Raw genomic sequence first — 13363 nt, 5'->3', positions numbered from 1 at the left:
CCGCGACCTTTGACCCCGCCGCCGCGCCCCGCCCCGGCCCACGGAAGCCGGGAGGGACAAAACGCGCCGCGCTTCGCCCGCCGTCGTCCACTTCCACCGGGTGGCTTTTCCGAACGCCTTAAAGGGACCGCATCCTGACTCAGGGAAAAAAAAAGAGAGAGAGAGCGAGCGAAGTTTCGGGCCCCCTAGGGAGGGCGGGGCTTCCAGGGAACGTCCTTTGCTGTGCGTGTGTGTGTGTGTGTGTGTGTGTGTGTGTGTGTGTGTGTGTGTGTGTGTGTGTGTGTGTGTGTGTGTGTGTGTGTGTGTGTGTGTGTGTGTGCCGTGGGCCGCCCTCCGGCGTGCGCCTTGACCTTGGGTGGAGACTCGCCTAGGACGGGACACAGGCCTAGTTGGCCGTCCCCTCCCCCGTGGCCCTCTGCTTCCTTCCTAGTGCGGATCCGCCCCAGGGCCATGCGGCCTCCTCTCTCCTCCGCGTGGTTAGCTGGACCCGCAGCGCGCTGCTCACCCAGCTTTCCCGCCGAAATGTGGGTGGGGCTGGTGTGTCTGAGAAAAGGGACAGCCCAAGGCGCGGTCCCTCGTGGGGTGTCTAGGTAGGGAGCATGTAGGAGTGAACGATCTGAATGCACGCCCTCCCCCCAAATGTTGTGCTGAATCCTAGGGGCCTCAGCAGCATGCCCCTTAATAGAAGGGACCCCACCTTCATACTGGTTGCTGCCTGGTCTGCGTCTTGCTGTGGGGGAAACTCGAGGTCACACAAGCAGGAAATGAGCTGAGCCAGACTCAAACCTCAATTTGGTTGATTTATAATAGTTCTTTTTTTTTTTTTCCTCTCAGATATTTAGGGCTTGGTTAGGACAGAAGTGAAGTAAGAGAATGTAGTCCCAGTGCTATTTTACTAGGTCTTTCTAGGCAACTGAGGTACTCTAGGTAGAAAGAGTGGGGAAAGATATTTCCATGCACAGATCCAGGAAGACATTTAAGCATTTAAGGCATTTTTCTTTTTTTGCCATGGGGGAGGGACACATCCCAACTATGGTGCTGGGAGACCACAGGAAGCCCTGGATCAAGGCTCAGCAAGCAAAGCTTCAACTTCTTGAGTTATCTATCTTCCTAACTTTTACGAGGATCTAAAGGGGCCTGGGAAGCTGAAGCCGTAGACTGCTTGGGCAAGCCCCAGTCCCCTAAGTTAAATTGCAAAAGAAATGAACTTTGTCCTGTGGTACTGGTGGTGAGAAGCTGAGCCAGTGAGAGGCTTTGAACACTTAAAGTACTCAATGGAAGAAGTGAGAAATGCTGTGACTGCTGTGTGGGGATGAAAGAGTCAATTGCACAAGCCGACTGGAAGTCAAAATATGATTATCAGTACACAAGGAAGGCAAGCATTCAGGTATGCACTAACCTAACCCTGCATTGGCTTAGAAATCTCTATACCTCTGGGGCAGGAGAGATAGCATGGAGGTAAGGCATTTGCCTTGCATGCAGAAGGACAGTGGTTCGAATCCTGGCATCCCATATGATTCCCCCAAGCCTGCCAGGGGCGATTTCTGAGCATAGAGCCAGGAGTGGCCCCTGAGCGCTGCTGGTGAGATCCAAAAACCAAAAAAAAAAAAATTTTTTTTATACCCCAATCTCAACCTCTTCCTTTTTTATAACTGATTTAACCCCACTGAATCTTCAGGACGCCTATCCTCAGATAAATTATCTGGAATATGCATCAAATGGTTGAGAACATCCTTTACAGTGTGTGAAGACCTGAGTTCCTTTCCCCAGCACCTTAGCATTGAAAGGTAGGGTCCTGGTCCCCATGGTCCCAGCACCAGCTGGGGCAATAATCAAAAACCAATCTAGGGCCCGGAGAGATAGCACAGCGGCGTTTGCCTTGCAAGCAACCCATCCAGGACCAAAGGTGGTTGGTTCGAATCCCGGTGTCCCATATGGTCCCCGGTGCCTGCCAGGAGCTATTTCTGAGCAGACAGTCAGGAGTAACCCCTGAGCACCGCCGGGTGTGACCCAAAAACCAAAAAAAAAAAAAAAAAAAAAAAAAAACAATCTACTCACCAGTCAGCCTTATGTAATCATTGGGAGGAGAAGCCTATGGCCCTTGAAGCTCTTTAGGAAACTTGATGATTTCACGCTGCTACAGGAAGATTTGGTAAACTGCAGAATAAAGGCCTTTTAAAGTTGTTTTATAGATATAGTACAGTGGGAAGGGCACTTGCCTTGCATGCAGCTAACCTGGATTTCATCCCTGACATACCTATATGGTCTCCCCAGTGCCACCAGAGTAATTTGTGTAGAACCAAAAGAAAACTCTAAACATAGCCAAGTGTGTACCCCACCCCCAAATAAGAAACTTGTTTTGAGCCTTTTGGGAAGACAGTCATAGAGGACTTCTGTTAAAATGGTGCCCTGAACTAAGTTTTTTGTTTTTGTTTTTTGGGCTTTTGGGTCACACCTGGTGGCGCTCAGGAGTTACTCCTGTCTCTGCACTCAGAAGTTGCTCCAGACATGCTCAGGGAACCACAGGCGATGCCGTGATTCAAACCTGGGTCTGTCTGTCTAATGTTGGCCACGTGCAAGGCAAACACATTACCACTGTGCTAGCGCTCTGGGCCCCTGAACTAAGTTTTAAAGAATAAGAAGGCACGAGAGATAGTACAGCAAGCAGATAAGGCATTTGTCTTACAAGTGCCTGACCCAGGTTTGATCCCTGGAACCCTATATAGTTCCCTCACCATGAACTCCAGGAGTGATTCTTGACTGCAGAGCCTGAAGTTACCCCTGAACATCACAATCCCTGCACCCAAAAAAAGAACAAAAACGGGCTACATGGGCCAGAGAAATAGCATGGAGGTAGGGCGTTTGCCTTGCATGCTGAAGGACATTGGTTTGAATTTCGGCATCCCATATGGTCCTCTGAGCCTGCCAGGAGCAATTTCTGAGTGTAGAGCCAGGAGTAACTCCTGAGCGCTGCCTGGTGTTACCCCCCCCCACCAAAAATAAAGAGGGCTACATTGAGTAGGGCTACATCCTCTGCCCAGTTGTCTATTTTCAAAACATTTTAACTTCATTAGGATTTTGAACAGGTAATATAGTTTGAACTTTTAAAAAGTACAAAGAATTGGGCCGGAGAGATAGCATGGAGGTAAGGCATTTGCCTTTCATGCAGGAGGTCATCGGTTCGAATCCCGGCGCCCCATATGGTCCCCTGTGCCTGCCAGGAGCAATTTCTGAGCCTGGAGCCAGGAATAACCCCTGAGCACTGCCAGGTGTGACCCAAAAACCAAAAAAAAAAAAAAAGTACAAAGAATTGGGGCCGGAGAGATAGCACAGCGGTGTTTGCCTTTCAAGCAGCTGACTCAGGACCTAAGGTGGTTGGTTCGAATCCCAGCGTCCCATATGGTGTCCCGCCCACCTTCCGTGCCTGCCAGGAGCCATTTCTGAGCACATAGCCAGGAGGAGTAACCCCTGAGCACTGCCAGGTGTGGCCTAAAAAAACAAACAAATAAAAAGTACAAAAAATTGTGTAGTGAAATCTCTTTTTTCTTTAATTTTTAATTATGATAACAATGATGCAAAGAAAGAGGATAAGGTAAAATTACAGGAGAAGGACAATCACCCATATACAGAGCTCTCAAAAGAAATCCCCTTGCTGGGCCCGGAGAGATAGCACAGCGGTGTTTGCCTTGCAAGCAGCTAATACAGGACCAAAGGTGGTTGATTCGAATCCCGGTGTCCCATATGGTCCCCCGTGCCTGCCAGGAGCTATTTCTAAGCAGACAGCCAGGAGTAACCCCTGAGCACCACCGGGTGTGACCCAAAAAAACTAAAAAAAAAAAAAAAAAAGAAAAAGAAAAAAAAGAAATCCCCTTGCTGACACCTAAATTTTGAACTTACAGTCAAAGAACATTAAGAAAGATAAAACAGAACCCATGTACAATTACTTTGTCCACAAGTCTCCAGATTGTAATACATTATAACATTTCTTAGCAGTACACAAAGCAACCTAAAGCCATGAAATTTATGTGACTCCTTAAACTTTGAAAGCATAGTATCTTTTTACATTTTCATGCACATGCATATTAGTTTGAGTAAACATCAAAATTTTAAGTGTTTTTTTTTAAGGTTTAGAGTCAAAGGAGCACAGTAAATGGTGTTAGAGTGGCAAATATTGTTTGCATAGGCCCACCAAAATATGGGGGACATGGAAAGGAATAGCCTTGGCCTAAATACAAGGAGACCCTACCCCTGAAGTTTCCTGGCATAAGACCAACTCTAGGTTCCAGGCAAATTAGTTTGTTCAATCCAAGTGGTCTGTAGTGTCAATACAGTTTTATTTTTCACGCAGTCTCTATTGTTTGGCATCAGGTTTCTGTATTAAAGATCCTGGAATCTGCATATCCTACATTAAAGTCAGGCTGATGTGGAGCATCCTCTAGTTTCACCTCACAATTAAAGGGCAATGCAGAAAGCCCTGTCCAGTAAGCTGGTCGTTGTTGATGTTAAGACTTCTCAGTGTTGGGGCCGGCGAGGTGGCGCTAGAGGTAAGGTGTCTGCCTTACAAGCTCTAGCCAAGGATCAGGATCACGGTTTGATCCCCTGGTGTCCCATATGGTCCCCCCAAGCCAGGGGCAATTTCTGAGTGCTTAGCCAGGAATAACCCCTGAGCACCAAACAGGTGTGGCTCAAAAAAAACAAAAAAAAAAGACTTCTCAGTGTTAAGTCTCTTTTGAGTAGGTCGATGTCAGAGCAGCGGTAGGGTCTTCCCTGATAGAGGATTGCTTCCAGGTGATGTTATAGACAACCTTGGATGTTTCATAGATGGCTTCCCTAGATCAGGGGTGAATGGAGAATGCTCATTCTTCTGAGGCCTGTGCCAGATCATTATGTCAATGTTCAGGGTGTAAGGTCCCATTGCACTACAAGATTTGTGTGCTCCCATCTCTATTAGATAAGAACTTATTTGTATGTATAGTATTTTCCCGTTTTAATGTGCCTATGCAAACAAGAAATAAAGCCACGCGGCATTATCGGTGCATATGGGGCCATAAGAACACGTCCAACAATACCCGTGACTTGGTTCAAATATAACCATTAAACTGAGGGACTCTTAACAAATTCCCTATTGAAAAGTTCACCAAGAGAAGATAAAAAATGGGGAAAATCGTCACTGTATAAGAAAGTATTCAGCAAGAGCTATAGCTGTCAAAGAAAACACACATAAAATGTTGAAAAGACATATGTGTCCATATTATGCCTTTTGAAATAATTGGGGGGGGGTTAACTCCAGTGCACCACTTTGGACTGTGACTAGGACTTTGCAGTACTAAAGTTAAAAAGGGTAAATGTGGAGTAATGATGGTAGGGGGTGAGAGAGTTAAAGAGAAATATGAGCTTTTGTAGGGGTGTACGAAAGGGCAGAGTACAAAATGGACATTCTGCATACACAAAAACATAATTCAAGGATTATTATTATTATTATTATTATTATTATTATTTTATACTATTAAAGTATATTGTGCGCCCCCGCGCGGTTTTGAACATATAGACTGGTAAGAAATTTACCAGTGACTGCTTTAGTGCAACCAAGCAACTCTCAGAACCCATGGCGGAGGCCTGCTGAACCCCATGCTGGCATTGACTCCCGGCTCCCAGGAAGGAAAGAGGTGCTTCAAGAGCTGGAAGGCCGGAAGTTCAAAGCCCCCACCCAGACCCTCCCTAAGGAGCCCGGTAGGGAATGGGGGAAAGCCTAGGGTAACCTTCAAGCCCCTCCAAGGGACCCACCTCACTGGTTTGCCCAGGCATGTGGCCCAAGGAAAGCCCTGGAGATCTGGAGCAAGGCAGTAGAGGGGTGCTGGGGTCACCAAACCCGCACCCTTCCCAGGCCTGGTTAAGAAGGCCTTTGGCATGGCGGAGGCCTGCTGAACTCCCAGGAAGGAAAGAGCATAGTGAAATCTCTTATCTATTTTCATTTTCTTGTTTCCTCCCCAGATTACCAAATTTACCAGTTCCGTTATCTCAAAAACATTCTTTGAAATGTTAAAAGCATGTGAATAGGGCCGGAGAGATAGCACAGCAATAGGGCATTTGCCCTTGCAAGCCGCCGACACAGGACCAACAGTGGTTCGAATGAATCCCGTCATCCCATATGGTTCCCAGTGCCTGCTAGGAGCGATTTTTGAGCACAGAGTCAGAAGTAACTCCTGAGTGCCGCCAGGTGTGGCCCAAAACTCCCACCCCCCCAAAAAAAAGGGCATATGAATAGACATATATATATATATATATATATATATATATATATATATATTCCCTTTAGTGACACAAATGGGAACATGCTTCTATTCTTCACTTTTTTTTTTTTTTTTTTTTTTTTTGGTTTTTGGGTGTGACCCAGTGCCACTCAGGGGCTACTCCTGGCTCTACATTCAGAAATCGCTCCTGGCAGCCTCCCAGAACCATATGGGATACTGGGACTCGAACCACTGTCCTTCTGCATGCAAGGCAAATGCCTTACCTCCATGCTATTTCTCTGGCCCATGTTGTGTATGTAAATATTTTAGGGGATTATTATGTTACTGACCCTAACCTGATTGGTGATTGTGCCCTACCCTAGGGTGTGACCTGGCATTCTGCCCCCACCCTAGGGTAGTACCTGATACTGCTTCCACCATTGGTTGTTATCTGATCCCACCATTGGGTGGTATCTGATTCTGGGGGATAAAAACAAGGGTCTGTGAAAGGCGGGGGGTGGGGGGGGCGGCTTTTTGCTGGAACTGAGGCTGAGTCTTTGGAATAAAGCTAATATTTCCACAAGCCTGTCTGCAAGCTGCTTACCTGCCATTTCACCTCAGAACCGTTGGCTAGACAGGGTTGCAGACGCGTACTCCGAGCTGAAGGGGAAAGACCTCATCCTCCATCCCTCCATCAACCTCTTCAGGGGCTGACTTGCAACAGCCCCCACTCTTATTTTTTTTAACTTAACAATATATTCTGGTCATTATTCTAAATCTGTACATTATTGTTCTATTTTATAGCTGGATAATTTTTATTTTTTATTTATTTATTTATTTATTTTTGGTTTTTGGGCCACACCCGGCAGTGCTCAGGGGTTACTCCTGGCTGTCTGCTCAGAAATAGCTCCTGGCAGGCACAGAGGACCATATGGGACACCGGGATTCGAACCAACCACCTTTGGTCCTGGATTGGCTGCTTGCAAGGCAAACGCTGCTGTGCTATCTCTCCGGGCCCAATATTTTATTGTGTGATTATATAAAAGTTTTTTTTTTTTTTTTTTAGGGCACACTCAGAAGTGATCATAGATTACTCCTAGAAGTAGTTGTGGTGAGGTGCTGGGGATTGAAGCCAGGTTGTCCATGTGTAAGGCAACTGCTCTACTACTACCTGCTCTACTATTTCTCCATCCCCTTTCTGTGTAGGTAATGCAACTCATAAGTAGAAGCACAGCTCAGTTTTGTGGGGGTTTTCTTTGGGGGGGGGTTGGATCATACCTGGCAGTGCTCAGGGGTTACTCATGGCTCTGCACTCAGAAGTCACTCCTGGCAGGCTTGAGGGACCATATGAGATGCTGGGAATCGAACAGGAGTCCTTCTGGGGTTGGCCACATGCAAGGCAAACGCCCTACCGCTGTGCTATCCTTCAGGCCCCACAACTCAGTTTTTTTTTTTTTTTGGTTTTTTTTTTTTTTTGGTTTTTGGGCCACACCCGGTGGTGCTCAGGGGTTACTCCTGGCTGTCTGCTCAGAAATAGCTCCTGGCAGGCACGGGGGACCCATATGGGACACCATATGGATTCGAACCAACCACCTTAAGTTCCTGGATCGGCTGCTTGCAAGGCAAACGCCGCTGTGCTATCTCTCCGGGCCCTCCCACAGCTCAGTTTTAATACTGGAGACAGCTAGCCTGGAGAACAGATATACACAATGATCATTGATCACTGATCATTTTCCTAGAAGTCTGGTTATCTGACCCTGGTCACATATTAAGCAGACTAATTCATTTGTACAAGCTGCCTCCACCAATCTTCATCATACTCCTAATGGCCTATATTCCTATTACTATCTCCAACTATTTCTCTTTTTTTTAAGAGGGGTCACACCAGGCAGCGCTCAGTGGTTCCTCCTGGCTCTACACTCAGAAATCGCTCCTGGCAGGCTCGGGGGATCATATGGGATGCTGGAATTCGAACCACCGACCTTCTGCATGAAAGGCAAACGCCTTACCTCCATGCTATCTCTCCGGCCCCATCCCCAACTATTTCTAAGACAGCCGATAGGTAGTGTTATGGTAAAATTGACCATGTAGAGGGGCAGAGCGATAGAACAGAAGATAAGGGACTCCCCTTTCACACTATTGAGCTCAGTTCAATTTCCTGCATCCCATATGACACCCCCTAGTAACGCCAGTAGTGGTTCCTGAATGCAAAACCAGGAGTAACCCCTGAGCACCACCGCATATGTCCCCCTAAAGAGAAGTGGATATGCCCTATTTAGCAATAATGTGAGTTGTCTTATTCTGGGATAAGAAGTCCAGCAGTAAGATTAGAGAACTTTTTTTCAGGGTGAGAGGGAACCCCACCAGTCAGATTAGGAGTTACTCCTGACTTTACATGCAGAAATTATTTCTGGTGGACTCGGGGGACCATATGGGATGCCAGAGATTGAACACTCAGTGAGCTGCATGTAAGATAAATGTCCTCTCTGTTTAGCATAGGGGCTAGTGACCAGCATGTCCACAAACCTAGTGACTAGCTATCCCACAGCCTTACAACCTGCCATTTTGTTTCCATGGATCCCTTTCCTTTAGCAGGTTTCTTTTTTTTTTTTTCTTTTTTTTTTGGGGGGGGGGCACACCCGTCGGTGCTCAGGGGTTACTCCTGGCTGTCTGCTCAGAAATAGCTCCTGGCAGGCACGGGGGACCATCTGGGACACCGGGATTCAAACCAACCACCTTTGGTCCTGGATCGGCTGCTTGCAAGGCAAACACCGCTGTGCTATCTCTCCAGGTCCGAAATAATAAAATTAAAAATAGATTGTCTAGCCCTGAAGTTGCCCGAAGGCATGAAAACACAGTACTTTGACGCATAAATTGCAAGTTCTTTGGAGAGGAGAAACTAAGTATGCAGAAAACCAACGCATCATCCTCAGAAAAGGAGAGGCTACAGAAGCATCTGTGCAATTTTTTTTTGGGTCACATCAGGCAGCAGGGGTTACTCCTGGCTCTATGCTCAGAAATTGCTCCTGGCAGGCTGGGGGGACCATATGAGATGCCGGGATTCAAACCACCATCCTTCTGCATGCAAGGCAAATGCCTTACCTACATGCTATCTCTCTGGCCCCCAGATTAAATGAGTTTTTTCAGGGGAGATTTTCATCTGGCAAAGCAGGGTGACTCTTGACTCTGCATTCAGGAGTCATTCCTGGTGCTTATGGAGATCCAACTCAGGTGGGCTGTGTTCCAAGCAAGTGCCCTACACACAATACTATTGCTCCAATCCCTCACATTAATTTTTTGTTTTGCTTTACTTTTGGGCCACACCGACAGGACTCAGAGGTTAATCCTGGCTCTGTGGTTAGGAATCACTCCTGTTGGGCCCAGAGTGATAGCATAGCAGTAGGGTGTTTGCCTTGCACTCAACCGACCTGGGAAGGACCTGGGTTCAACTCCTGGCATCCCATATGAACCCCCGAGCCTGCCAGGAGTGACTTCTGAGTGCAGAGTCAGGAGTAACTCCTGAGCACTGATGGGTGTGGCCCCCAAACTAAACAAACAAAAAAGAAATCACTCCTATTGGGTGATTCCTAGGCATCACATACACATGGGATGCTGGGGATTTAACCTGGATAGCCCTGGCCCCAACAATAGCTCCATTTGTTTGTTTGTTTTGGGGTCACACCCGGCAGTGCTTGCAGCCTGGTTACTCCTGGCTCCACGCTCAGAAGTCGCTCCTGGCAGGCACGGGGGACCATATGGGATACTGGGATTTGAACCAATGACCTTCTGCATAAAAGGCAAACGCCTCACCTCCATGCTATCTCTCCGGCCCCAATAGCTCCATTCTTGACTTCTTTATTATGTATCTTTGAACAAGTCACTTGTTCCTGCTCACTTCCTTTGAAGAAATGCTATGAGGATGTGGAATCCATCCCAATCCCTGAAATCAAGTTTAGATATTATTAGGCCTTCTTATCCCTGGCAGCTGGACATGAGCTCTCTCTCAGAGCTCTGCAAATATTTGATTCCATGTAAATATTTTTTCTTTTTTGGGGGGGTCACACCTGGCAGGCACGGAGGACCATATGGGATGCTGGGATTCAAACCACCATCTGTCTTGGATCAGCTGCAAGCAAGGCAAACGCCTCACCACTGTGCTATTTCTACAGCCCAGATTCCATTTTTTTTGTTTGTTTTTGGATCACACCCAGTAGCACTCAGGGGTTACTCCTGGTAGGCTCAGAGGACCATATGGAACCCTGGGATTTGAACCACCGTCCTTCTGCATGCAAGGCAAATGCCTTACCTCCATGCTATCCCTCTGGCCCCAGATTCCATGTATTTCTTTTTTTTTTTTTTTTTGTTTTTGGGTCACACCCGGCAGTGCTCAGGGGTTATTTCTGGCTCCAGGCTCAGAAATTGCTCCTGGCAGGCATGGGGGACCATATGGGACGCCGGGATTCGAACCGATGACCTCCTGCATGAAAGGCAAACGCCTTACCTCCATGCTATCTCTCCGGCCCCAAATTCCATTTATTTCTATTGATGGGGGCCCACTACTTTCTTTCCACTTACTGCTTCCTCTTAGACATCCTCAAGACTCTTGGTGTCAACAAAGTATTAAACTCCACCTCAAAATGGCCTTAAAAGTGTCATAGAGGGGTGGAGAGTAACACAAAGGAAGGGTATTTGCCTTGCACACAGCCAACTTGGGTTTAATTTCTGGCATCACATATGGTCCCTAAGTACCACCAAGAGTAATCCTTACACAGAGAGCCAGAAGTAATCCCTGAGCATAGCCAGAGGAGGCCAGCCCAAAAAATAGAGGGGCCAGAAAGATAGTATAGCAGGTAGGGCATTGCTTTGCATGTGGCTAACTCAGTTTTAATCTGTGGCATCACATATAGTCCCCTGATCACTGTCAGAAGTGATTCCTGAGTGCAGAATCAGAAGTAACCTTTGAGGATTGTCAGATATGGCCCTAAACAAAAGCAAGCCAATCTCACTCTCCTCCAAAATATAAAATAACTGAAGACATAATCAGGGGTCAAGGCACTTGCCTTGCATTTGACTGATCCTGTTTTGATCCCTGGCATTATATATCAGGAGTAGCCTGAGTACTGCTAGGTGTGGCCCAACACCTTCTTCCACTTCCTTAAGCCTCTTGTACAACCTCCCCCACCCAATCTGAGTTGAACTGAGCCTTGAACACCATCAGGTGACCCAAAAGAAAAAAAATGTGTTGCAAGAGCCTGGGGATAGATGGCTCATTGAAAAGTTCAGTCTTTTCATGTTCATCAAGCTCATTTACTCCTTATCCCACCATGCTACACATTGACACCTATATTGGTGTGTTTCTACAGGGATGACAGTATTAAACAAAAATGGAGCTGTCGCACGGATTCAGGAATTCCAAGCACTGTTTCTGATACTGAGGCTTTTGTGGGCTGTGCTGTGTTTTTAGTTGCCAGGTCTCTGGAAGTACAAGAAGGCATGGTGGGATAAGGAGACTGTCCCCTTACTGACTCCAAAAATATCAGCATACCTAGAGTTTTGGTCAGATTGGTGTGTCTGCAAAGAGCAGTAGAGGAATGGTGAAGCAGGGCCATTGGTGAAGCAGCTTTTGTGGGTGATGGGTGCAGCAGGCATAGTTTTGGCATGGCTGGGACTTGACGTGTCTTTTCATCCTGAGATTACCAGCCTTCAGCTGTATGTCCTGGGTATCCATACTTTCTTTTCTTTTCTTTTTTTTTGTTTTTGGGTCACACCCGGCACCGCTCAGGGCTTTCTCCTAGCTCTATGCTCAGAAATCGCTCCTGGCAGGCTCGTGGGACCATATGAGATGCCGGGATTCGAACCACTGTCCTTCTGCATGCAAGGCAAACACCTTGCCTCCATGCTATCTCTCCGGCCCCATACTTTCTTTTCTTTTCTTTTTTTGTTTGTTTTTGGGTCACACCCAGCGGTGTTCAGGGACTACTCATGCTCTGTGCTTAGAAATCACTCCTGGAAGGCTCGGGGATCCATATGGGATGCTAGGAATTAAACCTGAGTCCGTCCCCGGTTGGCTGCGTGCAAGGCAAACTCTTTACCGCTGTGCTATTGCTCCATCCCATGGATATCCATACTTTCTCATGGGTTGGTTTACATCTCTTTTTTGGGGAGGTGGTGTCACACACGGTGATGCTCAGGGGTTACTCTTGGCTCTGCGCTCAGAAATCGCTCCTGGCAGGCTCAGGGGACCATATGGGATCCCAGAATTCAAACCACTTCCATCCTGAGTCAGCTGCATGCAAGACAAATGCCCTACCACTGTGCTATTTCTCCAATCCCAAGGTTTACGTCTCTTTTGAGAACAAAATGAATCTGGCCAAATGCTGACCTAGTGACTGAATTTGTCTTCTTCCCATTTTTTGATGGGAATAGATATTTTTTGTAAAGCTCTGCCAATACTTACATATCTTAATATTAACTCACTATAAGATGTGTACTAGGTGAATAATTTCTCCCAATCTATGGGAAATCTTTATATTCCAGTCACAGAATATAAAGGTACAGAAACTTTTTAATTTACTGTAGTCCCATTTATTTTTGCTTCCACTTGCTCAGTCAGTGGTGTTTCACCCTTGAAGACACTTAGCTTCAATGTCATGGAGAGTTCTTTTTTTATTTTTGTTTTGTTTTGTTTTGTTTTTGGGCCACACCCGGCAGAGCTCAGGGGTTACTCCTGGCTGTCTGCTCAGAAATAGCTCCTGGCAGGCACGGGGGACCATATGGGACACCGGGATTCGAACCAACCACCTTTGGTCCTGGATCGGCTGCTTGCAAGGCAAACGCCGCTGTGCTATCTCTCCGGGCCCATTCTTTTTTTATTTTTATTGTATTTTTGTTTGTTTGTTTGTTTTTGTGTCATGCCCAGGGACACTCAGGGGTTATGCCTGGCTCTGCACTCAGAAATTGCTCTTGGCAGGCTCGGGGGACCATATGGAACGTTGGGAATCAAACCAGATTCCATCTGGGGTTTGCCCCATGTAAGGCAAATGCCCTACCGCTGTGCTATGGCTCCGGCACAATCATAGAGAGTTCTATCTACATTTAGGGAAAGGAACTTTAAAACAAACCCAAAATTTGTA

General features: G+C 46.8%; 1 long non-coding RNA gene across 1 annotated transcript in view; it reads right to left on the bottom strand.

The window, feature by feature from the left end:
- LOC126021746 (uncharacterized) overlaps window positions 1-13363 on the bottom strand; it is a 103970-nt gene that overhangs the window by 27265 nt on the left and 63342 nt on the right. The gene's annotated exons all lie outside the window — the stretch shown is intronic.

Source organism: Suncus etruscus, chromosome 1, assembly GCF_024139225.1.
Source record: "Suncus etruscus isolate mSunEtr1 chromosome 1, mSunEtr1.pri.cur, whole genome shotgun sequence".
Lineage (NCBI taxonomy): Eukaryota > Metazoa > Chordata > Mammalia > Eulipotyphla > Soricidae > Suncus > Suncus etruscus.
The sequence above is the reverse complement of the archived record's forward strand: the minus strand, read 5'-3'. Positions and strand labels throughout refer to the sequence as shown.